Source organism: Ornithorhynchus anatinus, chromosome X1 (genome assembly GCF_004115215.2).
Source record: "Ornithorhynchus anatinus isolate Pmale09 chromosome X1, mOrnAna1.pri.v4, whole genome shotgun sequence".
Lineage (NCBI taxonomy): Eukaryota > Metazoa > Chordata > Mammalia > Monotremata > Ornithorhynchidae > Ornithorhynchus > Ornithorhynchus anatinus.
The window spans coordinates 98,820,274-98,842,700 of NC_041749.1; the positions used below are offsets into that span (position 1 = coordinate 98,820,274).

The following is a 22,427-nucleotide window of genomic DNA, read 5'->3' on the forward strand; positions in this document are numbered from 1 at the left end:
AGAACATAACACATATCTTTTATGATCTGCATATATTAAGAATTTGGAATCTGTGACAATAATGGCTAAATTGATAAGGCTGGTTTTCAAATAAAAGGTAATGGCTCAGTTGGGAAAGAAAATAGCTTGGAAATGAATTTTTAAATGAAGTGAATTGTCTCATGTTTATACTAGGTGTATCCCTAATGGATTTTTTTTTTGCTCTTGTTCTCTGCTTTCCCCCCAGAGTTGTAGAACTATGGAACCAACTTCATTCAAGTTCAGATAGTCATACAACCAAATAATTTGGCCTTTTTAAGATGTGAGAAAATCATTTCTTACTTCAATTGTCTAAATTTTAGTTATGTTGGATCAGGCTGATTTCCAACTCCATACATCCGACTAAATCCCTGATAAAAATGAGCCTGGCCTCAATAGTTTATAATCCTAACCTAACCTAATAGCTAGTTGAAAACCTACATTAGTTTAATTCTCACTGCCAGCTCTATTACAACACTTGTATTAATCACCTTCATATGAAGAGAAGCAGTGGGGCTCAGCAAAAGGAGCCCGGGCTTGGGAGTCAGAGGTCATGGGTTCTAATCCCAGCTCTGCCACTTGTCAGCTGTGTGACTGTGGACAAGTCACTTCACTTCTCTGTGCCTCAGTTACCTCATCTGTAAAATGGGGATTAAGACTGTGAGCCTCACGTGCGACAACCTGATTACCCTGTATCTACCCCAGCGCTTAGAACAGTGCTCTGCACATAGTAAGCGCTTAACAAATACCAACATTATTATTTTATTTGAACTGAACTTGGGGTCACTGCAAAAAGAAACAACAAAACCAAGCATTCTGAATGATAATAAAAGTGATAGCACCTAAAGCGACAGGGAAGGCCTCACAAAAACTTCCAAAGCAAGAGAGAATATCATTAACAAGAACAGTACAATAAATCTTTCTCTTCTGACAGTATGCAAGATTTATTGTTCAGTGCAATTTTTCCACTAATCAGAAAGTCCATGTGATGACACTAGCTTCAGCTGCATTGTTTCTTCAGGAAGATTAATACGTTGATGAAAATCCTCCTTTATATTTCCTTAACCAATTTCAATTCTAACACAAATTATGCTATTTACTGTGGCCTAGCTTGCTATTTCCCCTCTCAGTATCCCACCTGGAGAGTTGCCAGTACTCTACCAATCTCAGCTACAGGTGGGAGAGTCAAGCAGAGGCACACCCATTCCATTCCTAACTTGGGCAGTGTCTGGTGAGTGGAAGGCAATCTACTTTAGGTCAAAACTCACCTTTGCTGGGCAGCAGCAGCATGGGAGAGAGTTGAGGGTGGAGACTCTAGTTGAATGTGCGGAAGAAGACAATGGTAAACCACTTTTGTATTTTTACCAAGAAAATTTTATGGATACACTTCCAGAACGATTGCAGATGGAGGTGAGGCATTCTGGGAGAGATGTGTTCATGGAGTTGCTATGGGTTGGAAACAACTTGACAGCATAAGACAAGACAAGCTTGCTATTTGGTTTCCAAAATGGCACTGTATCCTAACTACGTTTACCATAGTAGACAGAGATACCGGGTTCTACTCCTGCTGGGTAACCTTAGGTGTGCCACTGACATCTCTGGGCCTCTGTTTACTTATCTCCAAAATTGGGGTCAATAATAACCTTAGATGTGCCACTGACATCTCTGGGCCTCTGTTTACTTATCTCCAAAATTGGGGTCAATAATATCTACCTATCTCTGCCCGCAGGGAATTGGTGAGGACAGAAATGAGATATCTGTGCTTTGGAAAATAAAAGTACTACATGAAGGGAGAGTAGGGTGGGAAGAAGGTACAGCAGCAACAAGTGGCTTTGGCATCAACTCTGCCATCTGAGTGTCAAGGCTAGCCTCTCGGGAATAACACCACTCAATACCTGTGCCATCCACGGGGGGTCCTGTCCTGCTCCGTTCCAGTATGCCAAGAAGAAGGTTCAACAGCAGCAGCAGCACTAGTAGTGGCAATAGTAGTAATAGTCATTTTTTATGGTATTTGTTAAGCATTTACTATGTGCGAGGCACTATACTAAGCACTGAGGTCGATACAATCTAATCAAGTTCGACACAGTCCCTGTCCCACATGGGGCTCGTTGTCTTCATCCCTACTTTACAGATGAGGTAACCAAGGCACAGAAAAGTCAAGTGACTTGTCCGAGGGCACACAGCAGATAAGTAGAGGAGCTAGGAGTAGAACCCAGGTCCTTCTGATTCCCAGGCCTGTGCTCTATCCACTAGGCCACACTGTTACTGGTCGTGTTTATTGAACAACCAGTGGGTGTGGTTCACAGTACCAGGTGCTTGGGAAGTACAGAATTCAGAAGTTACAGGTTTAGTTTATCTCTAATTTATCTTATAATCTAATGGGGAAGACAAAATATATTTACAGGAGTGGTCAAAACAACTGAATGCACAATTAAATAGGCATTCATACAGGAGTGCTGAGGATAGGAATAAATAAGTTCATAAGTGCTAGAATTGCTTTATGGGTTTTTACAGCATAGAATGCTGGGAAATTAATCGGGAAAGGCTTAATGGAGGAGGTAGAACTTCAGGAGGGCTTTGCGTGTGGGAAGAGCTGTGATATGTCACATTTGGGAAGGGCGAGAATTCCAAACCAGAGGGACCCTTCTCTTCCGACGCTGGATTCACACAACTCTGGGAGCTTTTATCTACAACTTTCTGACCCTATGACTCTTTCTACCATGGCATGTCCCACGATTCCTGCTTATGAAAATAATCTTTTATTTCCTCAAAAAAAATTGGAGGGCGGCAGATTATATGATGGAGGCAATTATATGAGCGAATATGGTAGCAGTACATGGCTGCAATAATCTGTTCAAAAGAATTTCCCAATTCCTCAAATTACACACCCCCAAACCACAGAGTACTCATTACCACAAAATCTCTGCCTATGAAAATTGTGAAATGGGAGCCCTGGTAACTGGCCAGCTCTCCAGTGGTTCTTCATCTCCCAGTCTTCAGTCTTGCTATCTACAGTGGATATGGATCTGGAAGGACCCGTGGCTGGTTTCTGTACTGGCAGCTCCTCACCTGAGCTGATATTCAGGCCTGTTGCTAGTTTCTGCTGTGGTAACAGTCTTCTTCAAGTAGTGCTGATGCTGGAGCTATCACTAGACTTCACCGTGGGAGGCGTTCCCCACCAATATCTATTGACATGCACTTCCAGGTTCCTTTCTTTGACAAGGGCTTGAGGTGCTTCCTGGCTGTAGCTAGTCACCAGAAAATACTGCCTCCCCATAGGTCAGCTACCTCTCAGGAGAAATGTCACAATTTTTTAGTACTTGGGAACCAAAGCGTTGATTTTGTGTTTCAACCACCTAATATCCTGGATGGGGCTGAATATTCTACCACTGTCAAGGTGCTAATGCAATAGCAAAGGAAGTTTTAGTTTTTCTTGTGGGATACCTCTTTTTTTTTAAAAAAAAAGGTATTTCTTAAGCACTTACTGTATGCCAGGTACTGTACTAAACGCTGGAGTCGATACAAGGTTGGACATAGTCCATGTCCCAAATGGGGCTCACAGTCTTAATCCCCATTTTACAGATGAGAGAACTGAGGCAGAGAGAAGTGAAGTTACTTGTCTAAGGTTACACAGCAGACAAATGGTGGAGCCAGGATTAGAGCCCCAGTCTTCAGATTCCCAGGTCCGTGCTCTTTCCACGAGGCCATGTTGCTTCTTTTGATTTGCTTTGGGTGACCTTTCTTTACCATATGCTACAAACATCCCATTTTACCAGGAATTTTATTTGGGGCTGATGAGGGAGGGGAGCTTGACCATGTGGCCTCAACTACTTCCTATCCAGAAGCCATAGAAATAGGGTGGGATTATGTAAAACAGGACCTTTATGAAGTTACACTAAGTCTGACAACCTTCTCAAGTGTAGTAGCCACTTTTTTTGCTTCACTGTATGTTTCCAAGCATCTCATAGAGTGCTTTCTGCTCACAGTAGGAGCTCAATAAATGCAAATGACGATGATGACGATTTGGTTTGGCTACTTTAGCTGGCTTGTGGATTGGCCACTAGGTGGCAGCAAGAACACCCCGGTTACGTAAATGATTTAATTATTTTTTGTGTTCTTCCCTAAAATAATATCTTGGTGGCCTCATATGTGAAAAATAATTTAACTAAGTATTGTTAAATAGTTAATAATAGTAATAGTAATTAGTACCAGTAAATAGTTTGAGGATTTTAAACATAAAAAATTAAGCTCTCCAAATATGTTACTCAATAATAGAAAAAAGAGGGGGATACAGGAGACCAATCAATCAATGGTATTTCCTGAGGACTTACTATGTGCACGGTCCAGTGTTAAACAGTTGGGAGAGTGGAATAGAGTAGGTAGGCACGATCCTTACTCTCAAGGAGTTGACAATCTAGCATGGGAGACAATAACCTCACCTGTAAAATGACCTCATCTGTAAAATGGGGATTAAGATTGTTAGCCCTTTGTGAGACATGGACTGTGTCCAACCTGATTATCTTGTTCTACCCCAGTGCTTAGTACAGTGTCTGGCACATAGCAAGCCCTTAAATACCATAAAAAAACAGCATCTGAACTCTAATATTCTGCATTCTCTCTCTACTGTGACTGCTGTTTGGGAGAGAAGCAGCTGGATAGTTTCATTCCTCAAATCGAAGATGGTAAAAAGAAAAACATTACCTCTATTATGTTTTGTTCTCATCTCTTGTTATGGACAGGGAGCATGTCTGCTAATTTAGTTGTATTGTTCTCTCCCAACCACTTAGTACAGGACTCTGAACATAGTAAGCACTCAGTAAAATTGTAGAAACAATTTTCCTTATATTTTGGCCTCAGGACAGTATATACTATAAAACCATAGCTACGATGGACTTATCAGGTTATGGTAGAAGGCCATAGAAATGCCATTGGTAATACATTTTCTCCTTGTCAAGGCAGATATTAGTTGGGTTTTGAAAAAAACCAGATACCCCATGTGGTTTTAGGTAAGTTCTTATATGTCTGATCAGCCACAACTCTTTATATATTACCTTTAATGTTACTTGAATATAGCCAGTTGGTTAGTTATATCCACCCTTTACCTTTCCTATCTCTACTATGTTACGAAGAGGTGCACTGTACTCTCCCAAGCGCTTATTACAGTGCTCTGCACACAGTTAAGAGCTCAATAAATACCGAGGATTCATTGCTTCGGTCTGAATCCACAGTGGATAGCAACCAGTATTTTCCAATAGACTTTCCAAAGGTCTCTAGCTCTGATCTTGGCAGCTTTGAAAGAAAACTAGATAGCCTGATAGTTTCAACAGTCATCTCCCCACTCTTCTTTCTGAAGACTCTGATTATCTTTGAACTACTGTGGTATTCCTTCAGGACATATTGCATAATGGCACTTACGAAAAAATCTAGGCAGTAAGTTTTTTCCTTATACTAAGATGTTAAATGTAAAATCCAGCCTGATCACAAGTAGTAACCCCCGAGAGCTGAATAATTTTCCTGTAAAAAGTACTGATGGCACTAGAATCACCAGATATTCAAGTTGTATCATTGATAGAACTTGTCACATTGGCATCTGATTCTTGAATGCAAGATGATTCTTCTCACATCAAATCTTTGCTCCATTTATATTTATAGACCATCTCCTGTATATTTAATGTGACATTCACAAGCCAGGGGCAACTACTACAAAGTCTGATGGGACTTTCAACCAGACAAGCTGACCTAGAACAGCTTGTCTTCATTTTTGGAAAGAACACAAAATGAGGGAGGATTTTTCTACCATATAATTATAATTATAATGAATTGGGCACTCACACATCAGGACTGCACAACCTAGACTTAATTTGTATTACAATGTTAATTTTGTGAATAAACAGACTAACCTACTCTGACCTTCAGACTGTGAGAATCTTGGTGAGTTTGACATACTCATGGCACTGGGATATTAAAAGTTGTGAAACAGAACTGTGGAAAAAAGATCTCTATTGGAATAAAACTCCTATTACAGGCTTTGGACACTAAAAATACCATTGCCCTTGATGACATTCATAGTGTATACCCTTAATAGGGTAATATTTTTTGTTACAGCTACTACAAGGAAAGCATTCATCCATGCTAAGAGTTGAGGTTATTATCTCAACCTCATCTGATGTACAAGGAATTCTATTAATGAAATCAAAAAGTTTCGGCTCTCCCGAAAAACTCCTCCTATTTCAGGAGTTATTTGAAAATTTCAACTAGATAGAACTTGTATGTGTTCTACATTAACAGAGGAAAGTGAAAAGGGCACTCGCTGTTTTATACTTTCATAATCTTTAAATCCATTAACAATTTTCATCTGTCTAGAAATATTTTAACATTTTCAACACTTGATGAAGGTATAAATATGCACAATTACATGATAATTACTTACAATGTAATTACTGGGCAAATGCAGCTTTGTTAAAAGATAATCAGATGGTTACTTGTGATCTGTACATTAATTGATAACAGGAAATTTACAATTGCAAATTAACTGCATTATACTTTGAATACCAAGCACAAATTAGAAATTCAACATGGCATGACATCAGAAGCGATGATATTCACCAAGTGAAATGTCAAAAAGTCAGGTTATGCCTCCAAAATGTCATTCTGTCCTCTGTGTTAAAGGATAGCCTGTGCTCATGTTTACATAGTATCCTGTTTCTTCTCATTCAACTAAGCTCAGTTCTTTCAGAATGTGTGTTTTCACTCCACATTTGGATAGAACATATGAGCAGAATTAGGGAATAGTCTTCTTCCAACATTCATTCATTCATTCAATGGTATTTGAATGTTTACTGTGTGTAGAGCACTGTACTAAGCGCTTGGGAGAGTACACTATAACAATAAATGGACATATTCCCTACCCACAAGGTAGGGTATCTGTCTGGGTATAGCATGATGTGGTGTCAGAATCAGTTCTGCGCATGGCATCTAATGCACTGAGTACAAAGTTGAGATCTGCAAGGACATAACCCCACTTGATAGGAGACCTGCATGTGTGCTATGCTGCTGAACTGAATTCATTTTTTATTATTGGAAATATTTTAGTGCTGCCTTCAATTGGGTTATTTTTGCCATTTTTATGACATCTGTACTATAATATTCTCATTAACTTCCATTTCAAATGTTCAGTGCTCAGTTTAGCAATATGTGTCATTGAGGGTACTCCCCAGTGGGAGTTCTTACACACACTCACACCCAGGACCTGTTCTCAGGAAGGAAGCTGAAGATCTGCTTAAAAAAATGATGAGAACGATTCCCCACCCCCCACCCTTCTCCCTCAAAGCTCTTTAGGATGTCCGTTCAGGGTTCTGCATATTTTGTCTGATTCTTGCTAGACAAAAGGATGACTGCAGCAGCTATATGTTGATTTTCTATTGACTTTAGTTTGAGGCTGAGGATGTTTCTCATCACTTTCTTATAATTCAGTGAGGAGACTAATTTCACCATATTGACCTTAGAATGATGTTTATTTTTTCTCTTATTAGTGCTCATATTGAGCATAACTTGTATTACTCTATGCCTGCTTTTCCAAAGCATTGTATTGTTCTTCCTGCACGAAACAATCTGTAAAACACTTAAAAAATGGCATTATTACTATTACTGCTGCTGGTAGATACCTTTGTGCTTTTGCATGTTCTGCAAACCTGTGTATCTGTCAGAGTACCACTATGGCATGCTAAACCTAATCTGCAATCTCTGTTCTTCGAGATAAAAGATTAAGCTCTTACATTCAACAACAACTCTTTAGTTTGTCCCTGTTTAGAATACATATCATGTGTGATCACTGTCCTTTTTCTTTCCTGTGTAGACTAGACATTCCTTTACCCATGTAAACTACCTCAGCCTTAAAAAGCCGGTGACTTCTGTCTTGAAAAGACATAAACTGTTGTTAATAAAGCTTTTGGCAGACAAGGCAATATATCTACCATATCTGTATGGCATGACAATAAATTACTCTTAGGACATAGGGTAGTTCATACTGCTTTGTAATTTCAAATAGCCTACTGTTCCCACTACTGGACACTATTCTCTCCTCCATTTAGATGCACTATTCACTGACTGCCTCTTCTCAATAACCTGCCATTATTCTATAAGCTTTCATATTCCAATGTACTGAAACAACTCTTTTTCTCTTCTTATCAACTATCAAAAAGGGGTGCAGAGCAGAGATACTTAGAATCCTCCCTCCCAAAATCAAGAGTTAATCTGGTCCAGGCTGCAAGCATCATTTCTTTAGCATAAATGACATTCATTCCCCTTAATTTTCAAGATGAATCCAGTCTATCTTATCTAATTAAACAATTTGCAGTAAACTAATTCAGACAACAGGTTTTCAAAGAACAAAGATCGATTTAAGTCTAAAATCAGGAGCAGTGTCAATAACACAGATTGGCTATCAACTACACCTTGTCCACCTTATTTAAAACACAAAAATGAGAACAGTTTCACTACTTTTGGCATATAGTTTATTCAGATGCCTACCTTCTCATGTTGGAAACTCCATGACTAAGCTCTCATTTCTGCATAACCTCTCTTCTGCATCACCTATGCACTTAAATCCACAACCCCTAAGACCTCTGATACTCATCCCAACCCCACTTCACACGTTTAAAAGCCAAAGCCCCACAACCAGGACAAAAACTGGAAAACAATGATATTTTCAGGGTATGGATCCTTGAGATGGAGTAGTTTCTGTATGAGGATAGACTGATAAGATTAAAAATTTTCAGACTCCATTCCCGGTCTCAATTTTGAGTTAATTTATTGTAACACTGTGTGCATTTGAGGATCTTCCGTTCTCTTATTTCAAAACAGTAAATTCCCTATTCTGAACTCTGCCTCCATTCTGTAGAACTGCTGCATGCTGTTTCTTGAATTCACAAATCAAATCTAAAAGAAGAATATCAATCAGTGGTATTTATTGAGCATATATTGTGTGCAGACCACTGTTACTAAGCACTTGGGAGAGTACACTACAACACAGTTGGTTGACATATTCCCTGCCCACAAGGAGCTAACAGTCTCAAACAAAGGACTGGGAGTCAGGAAACTTGGAATCTAGTTCTGATTCCACCTCTTGCCTGCTCTGTGTCCTTGGGCAAGTCACTTAACTTCTCCCTGGGTCAGTTTACTCATCTAGAAAATGCAGACATCCCCTCTCAGGGTCACACCTGGGGTGTTTCCAATACTCTAGCAGTCTCAGTTACAGGACAGAGAGTCAAGCAGAGGTCTATCCATTCCATTCCTAGCTTGGGCAGTGTCTGCTGAGTGAAAGGCAATCTGCTACAAATCAAAACTCACCTGTGCTGCGTGGCAGCGGCATGGGAGAGAGTCGAGGGCGGAGACTCGAGTTTACTGCGCGGAGGGCAGCGATGGTAAACCACTTCTGGATTTTTACCAAGAAAACTTTATAGATACACTACCAGAATGATTGCAGATGGAGAGCAGGGCGTTCTGGGAGAGATGTGTCTGTGGTGTCGTTATGGGCTGGAAATGACTTGACAGCATACGACAAGATAAAATCCAGACAACCTACCTGTTCTCCCTCCTCCTTAGACTGTAAACCCTGTGTGGGACAGGGAGTGTGTCAGATTGGATTGCATTTGTATCTAACACAGTGCTTAACACACAGTAAACACTTTAATACTATCATTATATTCCACTGATTTTTAGAAGGATGGGGTTATTGAATGGATGAATGGAGGACAAAAAAGAAGCAAACTAATGAGTGAGAATATAATGTAGGGTATGTAGTTAACTAAAAGAGAGGAAAGGGCATTCCCTAATTTGTAAGGCATCTAACTAGCAGAGTCAGGTGACCCAAGGTTAAACATAAATGATGGTTAAGGCTTGTTAGGAAGAATGAGTCAACTAATTGATGGAAACATCAGACTGAACTTAAATGACCTTATTATTCTTCAGTGGAAAAAAGTTCACAGGAGGCCAACAGTAGTGAGTTTTGAGAAGTTTCCCCCATAAAATGTGATATTTTCTCAATGTTCAAATCTATACACTACAAACCACCTCTAACAGAATTCTGGATCAGATGAGAAGATGGAAGGAATACAGCACATACTTATTGGAAAGGCTGTACAATAATCCTCTGACAAAGACTTTGAGATGGATCGTTAGAATGCATGTCAGATTCTCTGTCTACTGTCTGATCAGTAGGGCTCAGAATGTGATGTCTCTAATAGGGAAGGTAGGGGAACCAACAATTTTATGCAATTATGATATCTTCTTTCCTTTAGAATTGAACTGACATTTCATAAAGGGGAATATACACAACTTCTAATGACAAGTTTTGCAAGATCTAAGACACAGGGAGTGTTTACACTGTTTACAGTGTACAGAGCACTGTATTAAGCATTAGAGTACAATACAGCACAGTTGGTAGATATGTTCCCTGCCCACAAGGAGCTGACAGACTAGAGGTTTCATACCTTGAAAATATCTAATTATGAGCTATGTAAGACTGCTGTTGTATTGTACTCTCCCAAGTGCTTAATACTAATAATAATAATGGTATTTGTTAAGCACTTACTATGTGCCAGGCATTGTACTAAGCGCTGGGGTAGATACAAGGAAATCAGATTGGACTCAGTCCCTGTCCCACATGGGGCTCACAGTCTTAAACCCCATTTTAAGGATGAGGTAACTTAAGCACAGAGAGGTAAAGTGACTTACCTAAGGTCACACAGCAGACAAGTGGAGGAGCTGGGATTAGAACCCATGACATCCTGACTCCCAGGCCCGTGCTCTATCCAGCACAGAAAACACTCAATAAATACCACTGAGTGACTGATTGATAAATATTCTCCTTATACATTGATTTTTGAATTAAAAAAAAAGCACGGAGCAGTTCTACAGAAAGGAGACAGAGTTCAGAAGAGGGAATTTACTTTTTTGAAGCAAGAACAGAACAGCAGGTGCCCCAGTGGATATACCCATTAACCAAGTGAACTAAAAATTGAGACTGGGAATGGAGATTCTGAAAACATTTAATTTTGTCAGTCTATCCTCATGAAGAAATTACTCCATCATTCTCCAGCTCTAGGACGTCCTTCCTTCTAGGATGTGGTGACTAGAACGACACACAGCAATCCATCTCTTTAATTTATAGTGGTCCTCGTACTCAAAGATGCCACTGATGGTGAAGTTTCCCTATCTATTAGTGCGTGTGTGTCTGAAAAGTCCATGGTGCACATACAAAGACTGACTCTTGCTGTGCTACTACATTTGTTATTTGGAGGTCATGGTACCCTTTTGGTTTTTGCTAATTCTGTTGTATTGTAATGATAATAATAATAATGATGGTATTTGTTCAGCGCTTACTATGTGCAAGCACTGTTCTAATCACTGGGGTAGATACAAGGTATTCAGGTTGTCCCCACATGGGGTTTACAGTCTTAAGCCCCATTTTACAGATGAGGGAACTGAGGCACAGAGAAGTTAAGTGACTTGCCCAAAGTCACACAGCTGACAAGTGGTGGAGCCGGGATTAGAACCCATGACCTCTGACTCCCAAGCCCGGGCTCTTTCCACTAAGCCAGGCTGCTCCCCTCTGCACATAGTAAGTGCTCAATAAGTACCAGATTGATTTGATTGATTTTTGCCTCCTAATCTTATTATCCTTAAAGAGGTTCCGCTCCCATACAGCCAATTTTCTCCCCTGATTGCAGTTGCGCCGTGCTGGTCTATCGATGACAACTCCCCCCTAGACTGGGAGATCATTATGGGCAGGGAATACATCCACTGATTCTGTTCTATTGTACTCTTCCAAGTGCTTGGTACATTTATTCATTCTTTCAATCGTATTTATTGAGTGCTTACTGGGTACCAAACACTGTACTAAATGCTTGGAATGTACAATTTGGCAACAGATAGAGACAATTCCTGCCCAACAACAGGCTCACAGTGCCCTGCACATAGTGAGTGTTCAATAAATACCATTGATTGATTAATAACTGACAGCCTGCTTTGGGTTGGGATGCAGCATCTTAAGCTTTGTTTTCCCAGGTGTTTTATTTAATGACAGAACTATGCTATTTAATTAGTTATTCATTCCTTCCTGAGATTGCCCTGCATTATGCTGATAAACAGATGAGACAAGTAGGACAGATGTCATAGGTGCATGGCATTCATTCACTCAATAGTATTTATTGAGCGCTTACTATGTGCAGAGCACTGTTCTAAGACACCTCTTACAATGAATTATTTAGCTCTGATATCTTCTACTTCTTACCACCTCATTCACTTCTTGGGATATCCTATTTGATGAAGTACCTTTTATATATAACCACTACACAGTTCTGAGTCTACCAGTTAATTGCTTTGGGGGAATCAACTGAAAATACCTTATTAATAATAATAATGGTATTTGTTGAGTGCTTACTATGTGCTAAGCAGTGCTCTAAGCGCTGGGGTAGATACAAGGTAAGCAGGGTATCCCACTTGGGGCCCACAGTCTTAATCCCCATTTTACAGATGAGGGAACTGCAGCACAGAGAAGTTAAGTGACTGGCCCAAAGTCACACAGCTGATAAGTGGCAGAGGCAGGATTAGAACCCAGACTGTGAGCCCGTTATTGGGCAGGGATTGTCTCTATCTGTGGCCAAGTTGTACATTCCAAACGCTTAGTACAGTGCTCTGCACATAGTAAGCTCTCAATAAATACTGTTGAATGAATGACTTCTGACTCCCAAGCATGTGCTCTTTTCACTAAACCACGTTGCTTCTCAACCTTAATAATAATAATATTAATAATAATAAAGTTGGTATTTGGTAAGTGCTTACTATATGCCAAGCACTGTTCTAAGCACTGGGGTAGATACAGGGTAATCAGATTGTCCCACATGAGGCTCACAGTCTTAATCCCCATTTTACAGATGAGGTAGCTGAGGCACCAAGAAGTGAAGTTACTTGTCCAAAGACACACAGCTGACAGGTGGTGGAGTCGGGATTAGAGCCCATGACCTCTGACTCCCAAACCCTTGTTCTCTCATACTGAGCCACGCTGCTTCTCAAGTGGTTCAACATTAATAGGAAATTAAGGAATTTAAATCACATCACTCTCATTTTCCTGCTGTGTGACCTTGGGCAAGTCACTTAAATTCTGGGCTTCAGCTTTCTCATTTATAAAATGGGAACCTGTTTTCCTCCCCCCTTAGACTCTGAGCTCCTTGTGGGACAGAGACTATGTCTGATCTGATTATCCTGCATTTACCACAGTGCCTATCACAGTGCTTGGTAATAGTGCTTAAAGTGCACAATTATCATCATCATCCTCATCACTATTAATTACAACAATATTAAAAAGTTAAAACATCGACTATTTTCCATTTGGTTTATAGCAATACTGGCCATTCTTTATCTTGTAATAGATCCTTGGGAGAAAAAAAAAGATAAAAAAACTATTATCTTTGGTTTCCTGCATGTTACACTCTTCTCAAATCTTGAAAGGAGGATATCCAAACAGAAAGGAAGAGAAAAATCATGAGAGATGTTTCAGTAGTGTCAGATTTGGGGCAGGTTGTTTCAGCCATCTCTCAAGTACAATTACTATGAGCATGACTGCTTTCCTTAAGTGTGCTTTGAATAAAGTACTTGGGTATCTTCATGGTCTCAACGTGTCTATCTCTTGCCTAAATCACAGTGATCAGCACAGAATGATTAAGTACCATATGCTTTGAGTTCTGTGAGTTAAACCTGACTCTCTACTTGAGACTTCTGGCTGTTTCACAGGGACACATAGGGTAAAAGCAAAACAGCAGATCACAAATTTCTATTAGCATACTTATACCAAACCAGTAACCAAGCACTAGACTTTGAAATGCTAAAGTGTCACTGTGGTATCCCCTTTTAGGTGAGCTATTAAGCCAAGAACTAGGACCATAGACTTTTAAAAGACTATGACCTTTTTTCTTTTTTTTGTCATCATGTAGGCATACTTCATAATTCCTATGTTCATTACATTCCAACAAAATATTTTTATAAATCAGTTCATAAGTTCAATGCCGTGTCCAGAAGAGGATGCATCTAAAGGGTGGGTAAATGTAATTTGTTTCCATTGTTTACTGGAGCCCAAGATGATAGGAAGCAATTTTGTCCAGATCTTGTCTTGTCTTACGCTGTCGAGTCAACTCTGACCCATAGTGACACCATGGACAGATCTCTCCCAGAACACTCCACCTGCAATTGTTCTGGTAGTGTATCCATAGAGTTTTCTTGGTAAAAATATGGAAGCAATTTACCATTGCTTCCTTCCGCGCAGTAAACTCGAGTCTTCACCCTCGACTCTCTCTCATCCCACTGCTGCCCAGCACAGGGGAGTCTTGACTTGTATCAGATTGCCTTCCATTCTCTAGCCACTGGCCAAGCTAGGAATGGAATGGATATGTCTCTGCTTGACTCTCCCTCCCATCGTTGAGACTGGTAGAGTACTGGAAACTCTCTAGGTGTGACCCTGAGAGGGGCTTTGTCCAAATAGTGGGGAAAAAAATGAATGGTGAAAATGATATATTCCTGGTTGGTTGTGGTGATTGCTCTTGGTGAAAATAAGAGATTAATGTTTTAAATTAGTGAAGGACAGGGACAAAAAAGCCAAAAAAAACCCTAAGCTGTATACAAAATATTTTTTATTAATTAACCAATTAAACAATGGTATTTACTGTGTGAAGACCATTGTACTAAGAGCTTGGGAGACATATTCCCTGCACACAAGGAGCCAGACAATAAGGGACTGGAAGATACTAACAAATGAAAAGCACAAAGCTATTGCTTAATTCTATTGGTGTCAATTCCTCATTTATAAAAATCTACCAGTAAATCTGAAAAATCCTGTAAAAGATATTTATGTTCTTCTATACTAGTAATATTAGAATCAGAAAGAAATGAAGGGGAAGGAAGCATGTTATGGATACGTGGAAGAGATACAGCATGGTCTAGTGGAAAGAGCACGGGCCTAGGAGTCAGAAGACCTGGGTTCTAATGGCTCCACCACTTGCCTGCTATGTGATCTTCAGCAAGTCATTCAATTTCTCTGTGCCTCAGTTTTCTCACCTGGAAAAGGAAGATTCAATGTCTGTCCTTTCCTCTTCTTAGACTGCTCACAATCCCATTTAGGATGGGGACCATGTCCAATCCTATTATCTTGTATCTACCCCAGAGTTTAGTACGGTGCTTGGGACGTGGCAAGCGCTTAACAAATATCATAATTATCATTATTATTAAGAGACCACCAGGCATTGAATAACATGGCCTAGAAAGTTGAAAAATGTTTTTTGTGAACTAAAGTGTGCTGTACTTCTGTGGAGAAAAAGTTACTGAGAATGATTTCTACACCAAATGGAATGAGATTCTGAGGCTAATTTAAATGTTTAATTTGCATAGCTGTCAATTTAAAAATCTGCATAAACTTACTAAACAAATACTTGCTGTTCCCAATGATTAAATGAAATCTGGGTTAACTTTATAATCCTGCAAAACAACAGAATAGCACTGCTGAAGGTGTTGACAATCAAATTAGTTAAGAAGAACATATATTTGTTCTATCTGGACCTCTATATATAAAAGGACTAATATACAGACTAAATAACTAGGCCCATAGGGAATACATTTTTGCATTCTGGATAACACCCTTCAAATAGGAAAAAAAAACTTCAGGAGGTCTTCACCCACACCCGCTAGAAATATGATTCTGATTAGAGCTGGTTGGAGCAAGCAAAAGAACTTGAAAATGGTTGACTAAAATAGAACTTAGCAGAACTAAGGTAGAAAGAATAGAAAACAGGTTACATACTGCAGCCTAAATATAAAAGCCTTTCTCAGCTTGTTAGAGAGAAAGTACAGTTTGCATTATAAAGGTACATATATGAGCCCATGCTCAGCATTTTGTTGCTTTATTTTCACAATTCTTATGGTACACTATTCTTTCTCACTTAGAAATTCGAAAAAACTAAACCACCACCCCCACCTCCTCTTGAATTAGAGCTCCCTGCCAGTTCAAACTTGCTGCCTCACCATCTGAAGTCATTTGACTGCAATGAAGTGTGGGCTAAGATTTAGAAAGGCAACAATATCTTCTGACCATTATCAATTGACTATGAAACCTAGACTCCTTCAGTGAGAAGACCCTTATCCATATTACATGGCTGGCCCAGGGCATTGTCAATGTGGTGGAATATATTTCAAATTACACATACACATATATATATATATAATGTTGGTATTTGTTAAGCGCTTACTATGTGCAGAGCACTCTTCTAAGTGCTGGGGTAGATACAGGGTAATCAGGTTGTCCCACGTGAGGCTCACAGTTAATCCCCATTTTACAGATGAGGTAACTGAGGCACAGAGAAGATAAGTGACTTGCCCAGAGTCCCACAGCTGACAAGTGGCAGAGCTGGGATTTGAACCCATGACCTCTGACTCCCAAGCCCCGGTTCTTTCCATTGACCCACGCTTTATATTGGGGGGGGGGGGAGGGCACATGTGTGGCATCTGGGTTTTTTTCCTTTACTTGACTTGAAGCCAAGCTAAATGTACAGATAATGATTTTATATTACCCAGAATAATTTCTAATAGCTACTTGAATAATGTATAAATCTTTATTCCAATTTGAAAATGCTTTTACTAATGGGGCTGGTAATTGCATTTATAAGTATGGATGAAAGAGATACATACTTTACAGTCCTTTCCAGCTACCTATGTGTATATGCATTTACGTAATCTTAACAAGTGCCATACGATTTCAAGCACCATAATTTATTATTTAAGAAATGAAGTTATTTTTACAAAAGAGCTATTTCCTTACCACACTACTAGAAAAAAGGGTCCATTTTAAGAATATAATTTGAAGGTTGTCTACAATATGAAACATATTTTCATTCCCACTTCCCCAAATTATCAGGAGACGGGTTTCTATCTCGTAAATTCAGTTTAATAGATGATATGCAGCTCTTTCCCCCAGCTGCTGAGGAGCCACAGTGGGGATATACGAAATAGTTATTACAGTCAGTGGCTGGTTCTGCAGAGCTAAAGTGAAATGGAAGATTGAGTAGTTTTATAGTTACTTCAGACAAGGAAAATTGCATAATATTTTAATATATGCATGCAAACTATATGCATATACACAGATGTATATATATATACACACATATTTGTATGCATGCAGGGATATAAAGGACAACTATATACATGTTATATCCCTGCATGCATACAAATATGTGTGTGGCTAAAAGAACCATATATGACTTACATTCTATTCCTCACAGTAAGTGCACAGAGACTGTCTTTGGCTGCCCTGATATGTTTATTGCCTGCAACACTCATCACTGTTTTTCTAAGCTGCATCTTTCCAAAGTCTTCTCTTTTTGAGGTCTCTGCTCAAGGAAAGCTATGCTTTGGTGATGATTGCTGCATACCAGAATGGTCCATCTGCTGCTTTTGTTTCCTAACAAAACATCTTCTCCTATGGCACATTTAAAGTGTACCTTACAGACATATCTTTAAAATATTTGCCCCAACTTGTATATGTACATCCCACTTCAGTTCCTCAAAATCATCATCACCATTGGTATTTATTGAGTGCATGCTGTGCTACTGGGAGCAAACAATCAAAGTAGGAAAATAATCCCTGCCCTCGATGAGTTTAGCATCTAATGGCGGACACAGGCAGGTGGCAGAGCTGGGATTAGAACCACAGGGATTAGAACCTTGTTATCTTTCCACTAGGCCAAGGCGTATTACCTGTCCTCTCTGGGACAGGGACGATGTCTAACCTGATTATCTTTGTGTGTACCCCAGTGTTTAGTACAGTGCTTGGCACATAGTACTTTACTACTACAATTATCATTATCATTACATGGTTTTAAAAGTGTTGAGTTACTCGGCAGCCTCTGCTAACATTAAGCATAGGTTCCATATGAGCTTGTCTTGTTCACATTTGAAACAAAATCAAAATCATGGCCTCTATTCTTTTCCAAAATCACCTTGCTCTGAGCTGACATACCTATTTTGAGCATTTTTTTGCTGAAAATAGCAAAGCAAATAATATTGTGCTCCCATTTTAAGGAGGAATCATAAGTAAAATAGGCATATTTCATCAAACACTAGGAGAAAATATCTAATTCACTTAAAAGTATTCGCTGAAGTAGCACTAGATTACAGAATGGAAAAAATTTACCATAATTTAACAAGCAGGAAATATTTAGGAATGAAAATCAACTACATTTTGGAAGCTTTTGAGCAAGGCAGGCCGTCTCTGGGAATTGCAGGGGCCAGGGCAAATAGACACAAAAACATGAAATCCAGATATGCTCATCAGCATGTATAAATATATAGAGATATTCTGCACTACATGTAAACAGTATTCAACAATGCTAGGGAGAGAAGCAAAGCACAAAATCTGTAATCAAACTTGAACGAAAATTGCAGGCTTTTTTCCCCCATCTCTCACCCCCAATGATCTGGCCACCTATTTCCTCACGAAAATCAACACAATCAGGTCTGAGCTCCCCAGAGTCACCCCTCCGCCTCTCCCCTCCCCTCCACCAACCCTCTCCCCTACTTTCCCATCCTTCCCTGCAGTTTCCTCAGAGGAGATCTCCTCCTTCCTCTCAAGTGCCATCCCCTCCACCTGCGCCTCGGACCCCATTCCCTCTCACCTTCTTAAAACCATCGCCCCTGCCCTCCTCCCTTCCTTAACTTCTATTTTTAACCACTCAATCTCCAATGGCTCCTTCCCCTCTGCCTTCAGACATGCCCACGTCTCCCCCATCCTAAAAAAAACCCACTCTTGACCCCACTTCCCCCTCCAGTTATCACCCTATCTCCCTACTACCCTTCCTTTCCAAAATCCTAGAACGAGTCGTCTACAATCGATGATTAGAATTCCTTAACTCCCATTCTCTCCTAGACCCCCTCCAATCTGGCTTCCGTCCCCTCCACTCTACTGAGACTGCTCTCTCTAAGGTCACCCATGACCTCCTTCTTGCCAAATCCAATGGCTCTTACTCCATTCTAATCCTCCTTGACATCTCTGCTGCCTTTGACACTGTCAACAATCCCCTCCTCCTCCATACCTTATCTCACCTTGGCTTCACGGACTCCGTCCACTCCTGGTTCTCCTCTTATATTATCTTACCTCTCTGGCCGGTCATTCTCGGTCCCCTTCGCTGGCGCCTCCTCCCCCTCCCATCCTTTAACTGTTGGAGTTCCTCAAGGGTCAGTTCTTGGCCCTCTTCTGTTCTCCATTTACACTCACTCCCTTGGTGAACTCATTCGCTCTCATGGCTTTGACTATCATCTCTACGCAGATGACATGCAGATCTACATCTCCGCCCCTGTCCTCTCCCCCTCCCTTCAGGCTCGCATCTCCTCCTGCCTCCAGGATGTCTCCACCTGGATGTCAGCCCGCCACCTAAAACTCAACATGAGCAAGACTGAGCTCCTCATCTTCCCTCTCATACCCGGTCCTCTCCCAGACTTGCCTATCACCGTGGATGGCATGACCATCCTTCCCGTCTCTCAGGCCCGCAATCTCGGTGTCATCCTTGACTCGTCTCTCTCGTTCACCCCACACATCCTATCCGTTACCAAGACCTGCCGGTTTCACCTTTACAATATCGCCAAGATCCGCCCTTTCTTCTCCACCCAAATGGCTACCTTACTGCTATGGGCTCTCATTATATCCCGGCTAGACTACTGTGTCAGCCTTCTCTCTGACCTCCCTTCCTCCTCTCTCGCCCTGCTCCAGTCTATTCTTCACTCCGCTGCCCGGCTCATCTTCCTGCAGAAACGATCTGGGCATGTCACTCCCCTTCTTAAACAACTCCAGTGGTTGCCTATCAACCTCCGCTCCAAACAAAAACTCCTCACTCTAGGCTTCGAGGTTCTACATCACCTTGCCCCTTCCTACCTCTCCTCCCTTCTCTTTTCTACCGCCCACCCCGCACACTCTGCTCCTCTGCCGCCCACCTCCTCACCGTCCCTCAGTCTCGCCTATCCCGCCGTCGACCCCTGGGCCACGTCCTCCCGCGGTCCTGGAACGCCCTCCCTCCTCACCTCCGCCAAACTGATTCTCTTCCCCTCTTCAAAACCCTACTTAAAACTCACCTCCTCCAAGAGGCCTTCCCAGACTGAGCTCCTCTTCTCCCTCTACTCCCTCTACCACCCCCCCTTCACCTCTCCGCAGCTTCACCCTCTTTTCCCCCCATTTCCCTCTGCTCCTCCCCCTCTCCCTTCCCATCCCCTCAGCATTGTATTCGTCCGCTCAACTGTATATATTTTCATTACCCTATTTATTTTGTTAATGAAATGTACATCGCCTTGATTCTATTTAGTTGCCATTGTTTTTACGAGATGTTCTTCCCCTTGACTCTATTTATTGCCATTGTTCTTGTCTGTCCGTCTCCCCCGATTAGACTGTAAGCCCATCAAACGGCAAGGACTGTCTCTATCTGTTGCCGACTTGTTCATCCCAAGCGCTTAGTACAGTGCTCTGCACATAGTAAGCGCTCAATAAATACTATTGAATGAATGAATGAATGAATGAACATAAGAAATATTTTCTCGTGCAGAGTAATGAAAACCGTGAATGCTCTGAAAATGTACTTATTGATACTGAGATGTTTTCTTAAAGTGTAACATAAAATATACAATATCAATTTTCAGTTATTTTGGATTTAATGATTGACAGAATAGAATTTTCTCCCAAAGAAGTGACTGATGTTTCTCGCTTCAAGCAAAAACATTATCGTAGTCAGTTTCGCACATGTAGTGAGATTGATAGAGAGAAAGGACAGTACAGAATGGAAAGAAGAAAACTTGGGGAAGAGGAAGGACAGAGATGGAGAAGTGTTAAAGACTTTTACTGGAATCAATTAGTTGAAAAATAAAGTGTTTGCGTATGAAAATGCAGAAAGCACTAATTTAGAATAACTGAAAAGAATGATCACTGTCATGAATAATCACCATTATCAATCAACAGTTACTAACAGCTCACCTGGTCCGCAGCTCTATGCCAGACAGGGATACAGTACAAGTGCAGAATGCTATTTTTCTGAAAGTCACAAAAGTGAAAAGTATTTTAGATATACTTTACTGCAAACATGCCTTCTAGGAGCAGGAGGGGTGAAGACTGATGTAACTGTTACCCTTCAACTGGGAACCCATTCTAGATGGATTTGCTGGGAGGGGGGTGTGGATTTCAACATTGTTTCTAGGAAAAAAAGGATATCCCTGTTATCCCTTCACAAACAGGCTTTCTCCAGGATGTTAAGTCAGTCTCAATTCATGAGACAGTCCAAAGCATGCTCAAGAAAAGGGTCAAGACCCACGACGAGGAGAGATCTAATGGGCAAAGCTCAGAAGATGCAGCTGATGATGCAGGAGGCTACGGGCTCTCCCTTTCTGGCTTGCAAACTTTACTAAATGCAGATCAAGTCCTGAGATGCTTTAGCTTGACTGCTATTGTTCTCCTACACTCCCTCCCACCTATATCCCCCTCCAAGGCTTGGACTGTCTCACATGTTTGTGATCATGATTTTCAACTAGGAGAAATACAAACAAGCAAATAATATTGGTTTCAATATGTGACCTACCAAACATAAAAGCTTACAGGTGTGCTTATCTTGAGACTGCTAAATTGGTCTTTTTGTTTTGATTTGTTCCAGGAGATACAAAGAAAATTCAGAAGCAGCATTGTGTATGAGAGAACTCTACATTGCAGACACTGCAGCAGTTGAAACCCAAACAAAGCAATTTCTCTAAGCAAAAGTACCTCAGCAGGTAAAGTTTCTTCTTTTGATTTATAGAAAAATGCTACATTAATTTTGTTTTAAAATTCTTAATTACTAATTCACTAACTTAAGTGGTGCAAATGATATTCGAAGCCAAAAGCTGATTATGTTCAAAGCTTTAGAGGGCTATTGGCCTACGTGTGATTAATTACACTAACCAATATAGTCATTGATTTGATCATTTATAGAATAATTAACCAAGAATTCAAGTCATGTGCACAAAAACTAACACTATGACAAATGATCCTGTCACGCAGTTGCAAGAGGGGCAATCTAACCACTCCATCGTTTTTTCTCTTGTCCTATTTCCTAGCTTGTTCCAGTTGTTCTGTTCTTAAATCCTCATTTTCAGCTATTTTTAAAAAAACAGTTAAAAGCTTGCCACATTACTGTACTTCATCCTAACATCTCTCAGCCAGAAAGTGGCACTGCTTTCAGTTGTCTGGATTCTGAAGGATAATGGTAGCGGTAGGTATGAGAAGAGATTTAGAGTGACAAAGGCAGAGTTGCTAAGCCCAAAGCCCGACTCTAATAATTCCTATATGGGTTCAAATGCTTTAG

At 40.5% G+C, this 22,427-nt stretch overlaps 1 protein-coding gene and 1 non-coding gene across 4 annotated transcripts in view; both read right to left on the reverse strand.

Annotated features, from left to right (window-relative positions):
- The window catches only part of CNTN4 (contactin 4), an 893,626-nt gene that overhangs the window by 817,007 nt on the left and 54,192 nt on the right, over nucleotides 1-22,427 (reverse strand). The gene's annotated exons all lie outside the window — the stretch shown is intronic.
- LOC114807173 lies at nucleotides 14,403-14,540 on the reverse strand. The gene has a single exon (XR_003755226.1). It is a non-coding gene; the product is annotated as a small nucleolar RNA SNORA7 (small nucleolar RNA).